At 37.3% G+C, this 15,201-nt stretch overlaps 1 protein-coding gene across 1 annotated transcript in view; it reads left to right on the top strand.

The window, feature by feature from the left end:
- The window catches only part of SEMA3A (semaphorin 3A), a 238,354-nt gene that overhangs the window by 47,299 nt on the left and 175,854 nt on the right, over positions 1-15,201 (top strand). The gene's annotated exons all lie outside the window — the stretch shown is intronic.

The raw sequence follows: 15,201 nt of genomic DNA, 5'->3' as shown, positions 1-15,201 counted from the left end.
TGATTAATTAAGCTTTTGAAGTAAGAATATTTGTATTTATTGTGTGTGCTGGTTTGTTTTTTTTTTTCCCCTGCTACGTTATGGATGTAACATATTGATTGTGAGGACACTGTAGAGGCCAATGACTTCCAGTCAATGTGAACGCTCAGAAACCCTCAGCAGTCAAAGAGTTCTAGCAAACAAAACCGTTCTATAATATATCAGCATACTCTTTGTATAACCCTGAGGAATAGAAAGGGTAGTTAGTTTAGGCAATCATGAAAAAATAAATCTTGAGGAGCAAATATTCTCACTTACAACAGTTTTCTGACAATAAGGCCATTTCTAACGGGAAGGGAGTTCACAGGTCATTCTTATTAAGTGCTTGACTGATTTATTTTAACACAGCTCTCCCTTTTGCAGGAGCTGGGAGAACTGAGGTGTATTTTTCCTTCAGAAAAGCCTGCTAATGCTGTGCTGGGCTGCTGAATGGAAAGGGTGAGCACTGCTATCCCAGTGTACCAATTGCAGCATGCTTCCATCAGTGCAGCCAAAGTGCTCCGGAAGGGAGAATTCTCCAGTTTGAGTCCACTCCCTTGCTGCCTCTCCCTGACCTCTAGAGTCTGCCAGCTGTCCCTTTAGGAACAGTTAGGTGGTTGTTGTGCTTGTCCTTGCAACTGGATAAAATGTTCTCTCTATCCACTGCTTCTTCCTACAGCATTAATTTAAGGAACAGCCGAATTCTGCCTCTGGAAGATGGCATTTTTTAATCTGTCTTAAAGCATTTGTGATGCCTCTCAAAGCCAGACTGTGTTGAATATTAAAACATAATACGGGATATTATTCCTCACCCATATTATAAACTGTATCCGTTGGGACTCCAGCTTTGCTTTTAATTACATCATTACCCTAATTATCTATGGAAGGATAAAATACAGACTTTTTTCTTTGCCCCCATGGCAGGCCCACAATCAGATATTCAGAAACTATTAACACTAACCGTAACCATTTCACTGTTAGCTTCTACTTTGGCCATCTGTTTGCCCATATCCACTTGTTTCCTGCCATACTTTCAGACTGTCAGCTCTCTGAGGCAGGGTGTCTCACAGAGCTTTGCACAGAGTTTGTTCCTTATTGGGTTGTGTGGGTGGTGGAACAGTTATAGTGATAGATTTGTTTTTCATATTATCAGTAACATAATTGCATTATATTAAGCTGTAATATTTTTGCCAATGCACTTTCTTACCTTATAGTCTGGTGATACTGTGTAGCATTTCCAAGAGAATGGGGGCCAGCAATTTTTTTATTAATTAAACAGATTGATAAATAGCAACTGAAGCAGTTTGGCTACAATAAGGGCATTAAATCCTTTAATGATAGACAATCATGAGCTCAACACACTTAGCAGAAATGAGATAGGAAACACTGAAAAATGAATTTGATTATGTGTTGTCACTCTAATTTATGCTTCTTATTTCTCACAATTACTTTACGCCCTTCATGTATTTGTGTCATCCACGTAGCACTTCTATGCTCTTTTGTTTATAACCTCCTTCATTTATTCCTACTTTGCAAACAGGACATTTTTACAATATTGTCTGAGAGGAAATTGCAGATCAGACTAGCCAGTCACACTTTTTTTTCCTCTCCTTTCATTTATAGCAAGAAGAAATATGAATTGAAACCCATGTTCATCAAAAAGAGCATTGGTTGAGAACACTGGATGTTGGTTGCAGTAGTAAAGGAGTACAAGCTGAAAATATGATACAGCTGTGCCGATGTCTTTGTGATTATTTCGAAAAGCTGGCTATCTGCCCCATCTGACAGTCTGTGAACATGGTAAATAATTTAACATTCATGCAGCTCCTGTTTTGGCATTATATATATGAATCACGTGGTCACCACTTTCCAAAATGGTAGTAGATCAGAAAAGAGTTAATGACTAAAGTTTTGGTCATGACTTGTTCCATTGTTCCATAATAAAAACCATTGTAGAATGAAATATCAAGGCATAAAGGACATTTGTGTCATGACTCATAGGTCATGGAGACCTTTTTTTTTTTTTTTTTTTAGTACATCTTAAGGAGTTATTTCTAACTTTGGAAGTTTCCTGGAGAGTTGATCAGCTCAGTATGCCTGAATGCCAGGCAGGGTCCATGGATTCTTGTTGGACTCCATAGGATTCTACAACCCTGAATAACCAGCCACTTACTATCCCTTCTAGCGAGTTGAAAGAGAATATGCAAAGTCTTATTTCATCTATGCTTCAGAAGTCTATGAAACTTTTGTAATTAGAATTTCTTAAGTCAAAAAATACCTGTTTATTATTTGCCTGGGTTTTTTATTAGTGTAGCTGAAATATATGAGAAGGGTAACCCTCATTAAGTTACATGGGGAAAGGATGGCTTTTATCCTCAACACTGCAAAGCGGAGAGTCTTCATTACACTTACACCATTTGTGTCAAGCAAGTTTGACTGTGAAAATCCCCCTGGGGAGCAGCAATCTTGATCCTAAGTCCACCTGGACACTGTGTTTATCTGCATGTCATTTCGGAGCAAAGATGAGAACATAATTAGATTACATGCTGAGCCATTTTTAACACAGCATATCACTTCACCACTCCTTCCTCAGTGATTCAACACTGAGCACACGAGTGACCCCAATAGCTGACATGAGAGGAGCTTCTTTGTATCAGCATCGCAGATTGGCCCTGTTAGAGCATCACGAGTTTCTGCTTATCTGGAAAGGACAAAAGTTTTTGTCCTTTTTTAAGGCTGAGCCCACACAAGTTAAAAGCAGAAAGAGCTAAAGTTAGATTTAATGTCAAGTCAACTTGGAGTTTTCAGAACAGAAAAAGCACATAAGGGCAGTAAATACTGATTCAGCTGTGGCAGACATGGCCTGTACCATGATCTTATGGTCCTTTTGCTCATTTGAGAATTCCATTAAGATGTACATTGTATCACATTTACAAAAATGGGCAGAAAGAGGTTACCTTGATACCCGTTAGAGTAACATCCAATCTCTTTCCTTATCTCCCCTAGAAAGGAGCAAGCACAGTGTTGTTTCTTGAGTGCATGCAGAACAAGGAGGTAGTGAATAGTGCCACCAACCCTCTTAGAGCCCATGGAAGAGCCACCCTACATTTCGCAGTAAAGCTTGTGAGGCAACATGCACCAGCTTCTTCAAATGCACTGTGGGAATTCAAACACTGTCTCATCACTACCTAAATACTAGTCTGCTTATTTTGTCAAACAAGGTTCCTAGTTTGCTTGCTGTTTGTGCAGAGCACATGCATACACCTGCCATACATTTGGCATCAAAGGCATTGTAGAGCTTATGTTCCAAAGCAAATATACAACTGATAGCAAAACACAGCAATCAAACGCAGACAGTTCTTCAACTTGATGTAATGTAAAAAACATGAATTTGTATGAACCACGCTGATTTTATTTTTGTCTTCTTGTGCTATACAAGAACATTCTTTTCATGATAATTTGAGCAAACAAGAAGTCTGTTGAAACTTCTGTAGTCAGAACAACAGGAGTTGGATAACATTTTTTGGCTCGTGGGGTTGTTTGTTCGTTTGTTTGTTTGTGTTACTGGTGGCAACTGGAAATGTTCACATTACCCAAAGTGATGGGGAGAAACTGTCTGTATCGCAGCAGTACCCATTGCCCCCCTCCATGAAGTAAAACACTCTCCTTATCCATCTGTGAAAATTCTGCCTTGATTTGAGATTTGTGAAGTCAGTTGCTTAGGATTAATAATGTTGCTAAGGATTCCATGATAGGCTTAAAATCCTTGATTCAGACTTTAGCCACTCAATATACCCAGTCTGTTTTACCTCTCTCTAAACAGACATTTACCTGTCATAACTAGGATTAAACAAACTCCTAGGTCATACGGTAGACATTATAAAGACTTTAACATAAATGGGAGCACTTAAAATTTAAGGGATCACCTTAATTTCTACAGCAAATTCTATGTCTGTCTGGAAGGTTAATAAAAGAAAACGAGGATTTGCAGCTTAGTCATTGAACAATTCTTTGAAGTTGTCTTTACATGGAGATTTTTTTAATTCATTAGTTAGCTCTGTCAACATTCCCTTTCCAAAGTATCACATTAGTGTGAAAATAGCAAAGAAAGAATCACAATAAAGGTTTTACGGCTTTAAAATTATTCTCCATGGAAATATGGAATTCCCAGCTGAAAATGAGTAAGAAATCAATACAAGTGAAGTGATAAAACACAATTGTCAGGGCAGTAAGCCTTGAAGTGCGTACTCTACACATATGCTATTCAGTCACTGTTGTGGGATTTTTTTGTCTCCACATAGAAATCAGATGAGTAAGGTGCTGTGCTATAGATGAAATGAAATTGGTATCATCTTCAATATACTACTTGGTGTATCATTATCATACATACATTAAACTGTAACTAGATCATCTTCAAATACATTTTTGAAGCCCTGGTTATACAGCAGAAAAATGGGGATATCATGGCCTAAACCCAGCCAGCAACTAAGTACTATGCGGCTGCTTGTGTGGCAGTATTAACAACAATAACAATAACAGTTGTAAAAAAAAGGAAAGAGAGAGACAAATAAAACCTTAAACAAGTGAGTGATGCACAATAAAATTGCTTACCACCCACTCCCGATGTCCAGTCCATCCTTAAGCAGAGACTGGAGGCTCCTGGCCAACTCCCCCCAGTTTCTATACTGGGCATGACATTCTCTGGTTTGGAGTATCCCTTTGGCAAGTTCAGGTCAGCTGTACTGGCCACGTTCCCTCCCCCCACCAGTTTCTTGTGCACCTACTCGCTGACAGAGCATGGGAAACTGAAAAGTCCTTGATTTAGAGTAAGAATCACTTAGCAACAACTAAAACATCAGTGTGTTATCCACATTTATTCTCATACTGAATCCAAAACACAACACTGTACCAGCCACTACGAAGAAAATTAACACTATCCCAGCTGAAAACAGGAAAGGGCAGAATTTTTTTAATAATGATCTAAGGAAGCAAAGATAGATCAATAGTGATTTTTCAGAACAGAATAAAAGCTGTGAACCATCTGAACTTCAGAAGCTACAACTGGATCAAGTATATTTGTTGTGCTTACAACACAGATGACATGATGACAATGGTGATGGAAGAGCATAATAGCATATTTGAGACTATTGGACTAAACCCTACTTTTTTAGAAGATAAGATATAGACTGATATGAGGGTGAATGAAAGGCCTATAAGTAATATATGAATCACCTGTAGCCATTCTGGGAGACATATTTCTTTATAAAGTTAGTGGCTTGAAGGTTCATTCTCAGGAATATCAGAGGCAAGAGCCCATGTAATCTACTCTACCTGTGAGCAGTAATATCCATCAGTGGGATTTAAAGAAGCAGAAAGTGATTCTTCAAGCTGCTTCACCAAGCAGCTTATCCTGGTGATGTTAATGTTACAGAAAGGTAACTGGGAAAACAAATTCTAGAAAGAGTTTGAAAGGCAAGTCAGAGTAACATTTTTCAAATGTTTTCTGCACCAGTACTAAATATTTCTAAAATTATCAAATATGTAGAAAAATTATTTAGATTAGATTAAATGGGTTGTCTGGGTGACATTTGGATATTTTTGTTTTCATGTTGCCCCTGTTCCTCTATTGCTGAAGTTTCAACCATGAATTTGAGTCTGTTCACCTACTTTTTTTGCTTTTCTTAAAACTCACTCTCAGACGGGGAAGAGATGAGAAATAAGGATATTGCCCCAGCTCATCATTACTGCTGTATTCCTTCAAAGTTGCTCAGAGTTCAGATATTTGAGTACACTGTGCATCATTTTGTTCCTGAGTTTTTGAACTGAGTAGTACTACTTATATGAAACACCATATAAATTTAGCACTAGCTCAACAGACATGTGAAAAGACTTATTAAAAACATAGAATCTCATGTCTTCTTTTCACAGCAAAACTTTAAAAAAATTCAGAATCATTACTAACATAATACAGAATTTCAAATATGTGTAACCTCTTTTTTATTTATATATTATTCATTAGTTGTAAATGCTCTGAAGTGATCAGTAGCCTCTGACATGCTGTCCCAGAAGTCTTCATGCTTTCCTGTCGGGACTATCAGTCCCATTTATTTTTGACTATGCCATACCCACAGGTTTCACTGTGTCAGTTTGCTGCAACTGTTACTCAAGTGATGATTCCTTGGGGAAAACGACCTTTTCAAATGTTTCTCCAAGAATTGTAAAGACATTACCCTTTCTTTAAAGTTTGTGTCAGTTTGGATGGACAGTTTCATCCAAAGTATGACATTGGTGACCTCTTATTCTCACAACAAATTCTCTCTTCCTTTAAATAAAATGGTCATTTCTCTTGGTGGCACCAAGTAAGTTTTTATTTTTCTTGTCTCTTTACTTTTAGTGTTGGGTCTGACAGTGTTGGGTCTATTAATGTTCTCTGTTCTCTCTGGGGCAAATAGTACCTCATGGCAGATTCATTGTAGCACTCCACAAGTTAGTCATGCTTAGCATCATTAAGAGCATGACTCAACAGGGTTTTTTATTAGTTTGGTGGTTTTGGGGTTTCGGGTTGGGTTTGGATTTTTTTGGCACCGTTTTCTTGCTTACCTGTAACATTAGGCATAATATCAATTAAGGGTTGAATTCTATAACTGTACTGAAACTGCTTAAAATAACACTAGCTAAATTCTGGCAGAATTTACTCTGTAATAGGCTTCTATTAGACGTAGAGCTGGTTTAGCAAAAAATTATTTAGTACAAATGGTTACATGTTCAGCTGCAGTATTTTCTGTAAAAGTCATCTCTAGCAAGCCAGCATTATATTCTAACACAAGTATTTTGTCCTTGCCAATTTAAGCAATAACATCTATGTGTGCTTTCCATCACAATGTTGATTTTCCTTTATCATTAGCATGAGTTTATCACTCTTTCACTTAGTTTTGGCCCATGTGGCAATCCCTGCCAATGTTCTTTATTTCACTGTTCATTTTGGGTTGTTATAAAATATTTTTGGCCTTTCTCTAAAATGTTTTTGGACCAGAGGATAACTTTTATGAATCATTTTGAATATATATTCATGTAACATTTTAGCTATTGCCAGGTTGTTTCCTTTAACCAGAAGCCCATCCAGGACTGAATAGGCTGCCTTGAAATATCTTGGAAAATTCTGATCCTGTCATCCCATACTGGTAACTGATGATTTTCCCCAGTTCTATCTCAGATGTAGCTCTGGCAATTTCAGTCCTCAACTATCCCAGACCTGAGGAGTTTGCTCAAGTGTTGACAACTCCATAACCTGGTTATAGACATTGTTCCACTGCATCTTCACCCAGATGGTGTTACTGTAGTTATCAAATCTTTCCCCCTTTTTTATCAGTTTGAATATGTAGCTTTAGATCTGAAAAACTAATCATTTCCAGATTCTCCAAGACTGGAACAGTTTGTCAAGTCCCCTTCTGATAGCAATAAATAATGTCTGACCAATTTCATTTTAAAAGGACATAAAGAGTTAGAAAGAACGAATTCAAGCTTCTTATTTATATTGCTTAAGGTCAATGCCTCCTTTTGGGCAGACTGAAGCTCATTTTTGGTTAGTGGTTAGTGTGGTTTGTGTGATACATGAACCAGTGCTGATCATTTTCAATCACACCACTGTGAGTAGACTCTGCCAGAGTCCTTCTTAGAACTTTCATAGAAAAAATTAGAGTTCTGCATTCTGGCATAGGAGCTATATATTACTGCATCTTTTAACAAACCCATCAGTTTTAGAATCTCTTCCCCTTTGACAGCCATTAGGTTTTCTTTGCACAGTTTAACTCAGGCAGGAACATTTATCACAAATGCAGTGGTATGATTTAGTATTGAGAACTTGGGAAACTTTTTGTTGCATCAGGAATTTTAGTGATGACTTCAGCTTTATTATAAACTGCACATATACTTAATTGTATTAAGATCTCCACTGGATATATTATATCTGCATAGGGCCTGAATTATGGTTATTCATATTTGAGTCACAATCTCTGTTTCTTTTCAAAACTCCAACATCTCAGAGCTGTTGATCATGGCTGTCTAATGTTTTATTTTGTTTTTCTAGAGCAAACAGTACTTGGGTGGGTCATAATATTGTCTACAGTGCAGATGTGCAACTTGTGTTATATAAACCAGCTATGTACAACCTAAAGAAATATATCATTTAGTCCCTGCCCCCTTTAAATGTTTTCTCTTTTTTAAGGCAGAAGGATTTCCCAGATGATGCACTGATCCAGATCTCTATCTTCCCCAAGAATGTCTTAAGTCATTCTCTCTGTCATGTCATTTAATATATGCATAATGAATGCAATTATTATTTTAGAAGTGGTCTCTAAATCCATTTTTGTCAGGAAGGCCAGTTTTAATGAGGGTGCACTATGCTTTGGTTCTGTACTAGCATAATAAATCTGATATTCCTGGGAAGAGTGTACAGTATATCTAGAGAATGAGCATAGCACACCAAGGTCTCTCATTGCTCATCTTGCTGGTCCTGCATCAGCTCAGAGGTGACAGGGACATATATTCAGATATATCCAAGAAGACAGTATGGAAAGCAGGCAGATAGCTCCATGAATGCCACCTTATTGAAAAACATACTTTGTGTGGAGTTATTCTCGTAAGGGTGATAGGGGAATCACTCTCTCACTAAAAACTTCAGTTACTAATCTTTACTTACTAACCTTTACTACCCCAAGACATTGTTGGCAGGAAAAATTTAGCCACACTTTGTGCAACTAAACTATATGAACTCTGATATCACTGCTGATTATTCTGCCAAAGTTGAAAATGTTGATTTTCTCCTATGTTTATTTTGAGAAATCTTCCCTCATTTAAAAACTTCCGTGCTCTTGCTCAGACATACATGTTCAAATGACTTGTGAATCGCATTGTGTAGAATGAGAACATTTAATGGGAAGCCAATTTAAGATCTCTTCCTTCCTAAGTTTACCCACTTATTCAGTTTCTGTTGCTGTACTGCTCATAGTTATTCCAGATTTCTTTGGCTCAAGTACTGTAAGTGATTCCTTTCTGGTCATGGGATGTGGGGGATTAGTAAACACACAGAATATTCAGGGTGGCCTCAGAAGCTTCATAGTGGCTGGGAGGAAGCCTGTACCTCAACTCTCTAAAATTAGAGGTGGTTGGATGGGGTTGTCAGGTTTTGATGGCACTATTTATCACAACTTTGATAATTTTTCTGATGTTTTTGATCTTCTCTTCTGGTATCTCAGTTTCCTACTATGCCTACTGCTCATATAAATGGCAGGTGCACTATTTCTCCTGAATGAAAATAGGATCAACCTTCTAATCCTGCTGATTTATGTTCATATCTCAGAGGCATCTCCAAAAGCAAATGAAGAGAACATCCACTTGTTTTCAAAGAAAAACTGTAGGACAGGTTTTACTCAAGCAATCAGATTTCCATGATATACATTAATTACTATTATTCGTTGCATTAAGCTGATATCACCTGACAGTAGTATTCTTTTTTTTTTTTACATTTCCATAGAATCAGCAAAGAGTTCACACAGCTTTTTTCTCTGCTTCTAAAAAGATGTTACAGAGAATATATCATATATAATTTAAATAAAAGTAACTAGAGGCTGAAATTCACACAAAATTCTACCAAAAATAATGAATAATTTCCTATCATTACTCAAAGAACTTTATTTGTTGTGAAACAGCCCAGGTTCCAAAGGGTGTTGGTAGAAGAGGGAGATATTTATTTATTTTTGATTTTTTAAACTATCTGCCTCCCCAGGCCTGGAGGCTGCTCACCTGTGGACAGTGAGAACAGAGCAGAAATACAAAATCTGTGGAAACATAACAGGAAAAGAGAATCTAGATAAGATTTTCTTTTCTTCTGAAGTGATTCTTCATGTTCCAGAGACATTTGGGAAATATTTTTACTTTTGAAAAATAGGTGAAGTGTGTAAAATGTTCTTCATAAAAACCAATTTAGTGAAGCTAAGCTAGCTTTTGAAAGGGAATTTGTTACTCACTGAAAAATTACATCCTTTTAAATACATAAAAAGAAGCAGCACAGATATAGATAGCAGTGTATACAGTAAATCTTGTCCCGTTCACTAAGTGTGTTGTGGATGCATCATCTTCTGGTTATACAGCACAAGACAGTCTTTATGGTTGTGCAGTTTTTGTTTCTCCTTTGACAATCAGTGTTATGACAGATTTTTTTTGTAGTGTGAATTGTTGTCATAGAAAAAGTACAAGAAAATCCTTTAAATGATAAACTCCATCTGCCTTGGCCAGATTCCTTAGTTGACCGACTATCTGTAACCAATATTATTGGCTGTTCTGAGCTGAAGTTTGTGTTACTTCTTTATCAGTATTGTAACATTAACCTGTCCTGTTCCAGACACTGCTGATATTCTGGTTTATATGTTCATAACAAAGGCTTCCCTCTGGAATGAGACGTGTCCCAGCAAATATTGCAGAAATTAAATTACAGCATGTCCACTAAACCCTCCTGCTCTAACACAATTTTCTTGGTTCCTGAGAAGAGCTTTTATCTGATACTAACCGTGGTAGTAAAAATCCAAAGTCGGAAGTGGATCACAGCCAACTCTTCCACTTGTGCACAAGATAAGTGTGCCATTAACTATGTCTCTTAAAGTTATTTATCTCATGCAAGCAAATGAGTTCAAAGCCTTCCATTTACTGTTATATGATTGTAGATATCTGCTGTCAGGTCTTCCCTGGTTAAAGCTGGGCACTTCACAGGGACAGACATGGAGTTTGCAGTCCAGTATGACCCATGAATATAGGTTGTTTGCAAAATAATATGGCAGCTGATAAAAATACATGCCCTCTTCCTTTATTTTTTCTCACTCTCTAAGTGTATACTGAGCACAGTATCAGCAGCAGCCTTCTTTACAGGTATGTGTCCTGACACTGTGCATTCCACCTTTAACTTGAGAGCTCTCAGAGACACAAGCTGGTCCAATATACTCACATCAGTTTGAGTTTATAGCATCTCATGGGAAAATTTCATCATCTCTGTATCTCTGTTTCTCCCATCACTTGGCTGTTTCCGACTTTTTCCTCTTAGAGAATATAAAGGATATAGTACAAATATCAGCTCAATGACGTTACTAACCATAACATTCTCTGGAAAGAGCTTCAATTTCTCTTCCCTCTCTTAGCCTCTGAACTCAGAAAACTTCACTAGGTTTTGGGAATTTTTACCAATTCCTTTCCACATTCTTTTCCCTCCTGCCTCTGATGAGATTTCCAACTAGAATGCTCAGTGATGGGTAAATTGCTTCTGTGCTGTGCTGCATTGACAGGAGTAAGGCTTCAGTGGTGAATAGTTACTGCGCAGTAACTGTGGAGGCACAAGAAGGAACAAAGGTGCTTTTTGCATTGGTGGCAGAGGTATGAGCTCACACATTTTTTACCATGAACTAACAGGCTGTGTTCACACAGTCAGATGATGCATAACAGCTCAGTCACACAGTACTGTATCTCAGCCCTACTGCCTAAGCCTCAAAACATGCAGCCTGCGGAGTAGTCTTAAGATGTTCCATACTGCAGAAAAAAACCACATATATATATAACTATCCAGGTGATAAGCTACCTGTTCTCCTAGCTGTTTCCATACATCCATAGCTATTCCTAGGCAGGTAATATAAGTGCCATTAAAGCCAGATGCTCAGAAAAGCTTTCTACACCCCACTCAGAGTGAACAAATACTCCTGGTGGCCTTGTAGGTAACTCCATGCCCTAAATCCTTCTATGTCTTGCTTTTACACCAGATTAGCTTTGAATAGGCATTTGGTGTTCTAGCTTTCATGAATTACAGAATCATAGAATGACTTGGGTTGGAAAGGACCAAAAAGATCATCCAGTTCCAATCTCCCTGCTGTAGATAGGGAAAGCTTCCACTAGACCAGGTTGCTCAAAGCACCATCCAACCTTAGCATCCAACTTTCAAGGATGGGGCATCCACAGCTTCCCTGGGCAACCTGTCCCAGTGCCTCACCACTCTTACAGTCAAGACTTTCTTCCTAATATCTAATCTAAACCTCCTCTCTTTCAGTTTGAAGCCATTCCCCCTTGTCCTGCCATTACATGTCCTTGTGAAAAGTCCCTCTCCAGCTCTCTTATAGTCACCTTTAGGTATTGGAAGGCTGCAATAAGTTCTCCCTGGAGCCTTCACTTTTCTAGGATGAATAGTTTTGATTCTCTCAGCCTTTCCTCATAGGAGAGGTGTCCCATCACCCTATCTTCATGGCCCTCCTCTGAACCCACTCCTATAGGTCTGTGTCCTTCCTGTGCTGAGGAACCCACAGCTGGATGCAGTACACCAGGTGGGGTCTCACAACCACCACATAAGGAAACATATAAATGCAAAGCAAAGTGTTCCACAGAAGATACCAAAAGTCCATAGAGAAATATCTTCCTTGTAATTTCAGGTATTGAAAAGGAGACCCTTCCTTATTTGTCTGCTTGCATACACAGACCCCACTGCATAGAATTCTAAATAGTTTAATTCCCCAAATTTAAACCTAAAAATAATGCTTTCCAAGAGGTTTCCAGAAATGGTAGCTAACTTTAATTGCCTCCAAATATAACATTCTATGAAAAACATTTTTTAGGACACCTATTATTTCAAATTCATGCTCTTTTAATTTGGTTCAGATGGAGGCACTCAGAATTAATACATGCTTGTGAAGATGATGGTACATATTGCACAAGAGCACATGTGTCAAAGGGAGCTATGTAATACATTTCTCAACTGCCAGCAAGAGTATGTTAATGATGTGATTGTGTGCAATGACATTGTTTCAACATAGCTGTTCAATGATTTTTACTTGTAGCATGGTAGGTATAATCACAATAACATGTAAGTAAAAAAAAAAAATTTGAAAAACAGTAACAGCAATAATAATAGTATTATTTTAGTATCTTTATTCTAAATGTTAAAAAAAAAAAAAAAAAAGGAAGAACTACAGTCACCCACACAAAAGATCCAGAATGTTTTATCACAAATGAACAGGATAAAATTAAAAGGTCAAATGTGTGAGGATAAAGTAGCATGCATAGAAAGCTTGCAAACTATTTCCTAGTCTCCAGACTTGAAAATGGCAGAGAAGAACATGTGGCAATTACAGAACCATTTTTATTGCTTTAAAACACCACAGTTTAATTGGTTTGATATAAACATTGGAGCATATCTCAACAATGAGCAAAGCAGTGTACTCAATCATGTTACTTTTAATGGAAATAGTCTTGAAAATAGATTCTGTAAAGAACATTTGTCATAACTGCTGGTCTAGCAAATCATGCAAGCACAACTTGATAAATAAGGTAATGTGTCCTGCCACTTCTATTTCATTAGAAGGGTCTTAATTTTCATCTGAATGTCTCCATCTTAATGAGAACGAGACTTGAGTTTGGCTGGAGCCCAGATCAATTTCATGCAATAACAACAGCAACCATCTCAAACTTCTCCTTTCCAGTAATTGAACTGTATAATATGTTAAAAACCAAAACACATAAGTAAGCAAACAACTTAATAATCTCTATCATAAACTGAAAGCTTTGATTCAGGAGTCCTGAAAACATGATCAGTGAAGAAGTACGGCTTTTGAGGCAGTGGCTGTTGCACATACAAAATGTTGTAGAGATTAGTGAGAAAGCTTTTGCGTTTTTCATGCTGATTCCACTGGAGATGTGCTGAAAGCCATAAAGATGTGCTTCTTTCTCCAACTAATTTATTTCACATCTACAGTAATTTGCGGTCAATAAATCTAGGGTGGATTTGCATGGTAAGGCATTGGTGTGGCAAACAGAATGGATAATAACTTTATCCATAATGTGGTTGTGGTATTTTTATAATCAGTTTTGTAATGTGATATTACTGGAGAGTATCATCAACGAGTGTTCAATATGAAACAAAGTTTCCCAAAGCAACACATGCTATATACTAATTCATGTCATCAGAGATCCATCTTATGGTGTATGAGACTCATCTTGCATGCACATGGTTTTCATGGAGATGATAGCACAGAGAAATATACTTTTACAGTTCTATAGCTGGGCACTCCAGATGGAATATTTTACCATACATTTTTACCAAAAAGAAACTAATTTTTCCACAAGCTAGAGTTCTCTTGAATTAGGAAGATAAAACTTGTGGAAGGGTTAGAACTTCTGGGATCTTTAATGAGAAATAGCAGCTTTAAAATAACAATTGCAGTAGAGACTATTAACAGAATATTAGTTTATTTCTTTCACCTTTTGGTTTTTATGCTTAGCGTCTTATAAAAAGCAAAAGTATTCAAACTGAGGAAGCAAATTCCTTAGAAATAACTGTTGTAGAAGGAAACATTGAAATCCAGTCATTTAAACAGTCCAGAATTTAATATTTGTTAAAAATAATTTACAGCTCTGTATAATGGTCTACCATAGACATGAATCTGAAATTCTAGAAATCTTGATCCTGCATCTGGCCAGGTTAGTCGTCAGGCTTAAATTTGGGCACAGTCTTCAATTTTCAAGTATTTTCAGCTGTCAGGAAGGTAAGGTTTAGGTTATGCAACATCTGATAACCTGTTTGCCTAGATAACTATTTTTCCTGGAGGTCCTTCCTTAAAGTTTGAAGTATGATAAAGAGCAAAAAATTGTCTCTCTCTGATTCTGGATTGTGCTGTCTGTCCTAGTCTTTACAAAATTTCAACACACATGGGCATGGATCCAGCAAAGCATGTGCATAATTTGAAACCCATGAATAACTCCAGTTAAAGCTGCCAAAGATGGTAGGATGAACAGAGAAACCACTGAATTTCAGAGCAAAAATACAGGATGAAACTGTATCCTCAAACATAAGACTGCTAACTTTGGAAGGGTACTCATTCAGCGCTTGTCAAGAAGGATGTTGCTTTTCAAGTTATTCATATAAATCACTATGGTATCTGAAATTCATTGAACAATTCATGAGAATTATATTTGCATTTAGTTTTCCTTTTCTTAAGCTTCTCTTTCTTGTGACTGTTAACTCCTGTGTGAGACTGGACTGAAAAGTATACGTAATGTTTTCTTTTTCAGCAAAATCATTGGACTTGTATAACCGAGCATCGGGTAGAAAGTGGAAATGTTTTTAAAGGTCAAATCATAAAAATGTAAACTATGGAGGGA

This window comes from Empidonax traillii, unplaced genomic scaffold (genome assembly GCF_003031625.1).
Source record: "Empidonax traillii isolate 1590-97213 ecotype Southwest subspecies unplaced genomic scaffold, ASM303162v1 scaffold131:size1687323, whole genome shotgun sequence".
Taxonomy (NCBI): domain Eukaryota; kingdom Metazoa; phylum Chordata; class Aves; order Passeriformes; family Tyrannidae; genus Empidonax; species Empidonax traillii.
Note: the sequence above shows the minus strand (reverse complement) of the source record. Positions and strands in the feature narration are given on the sequence as shown.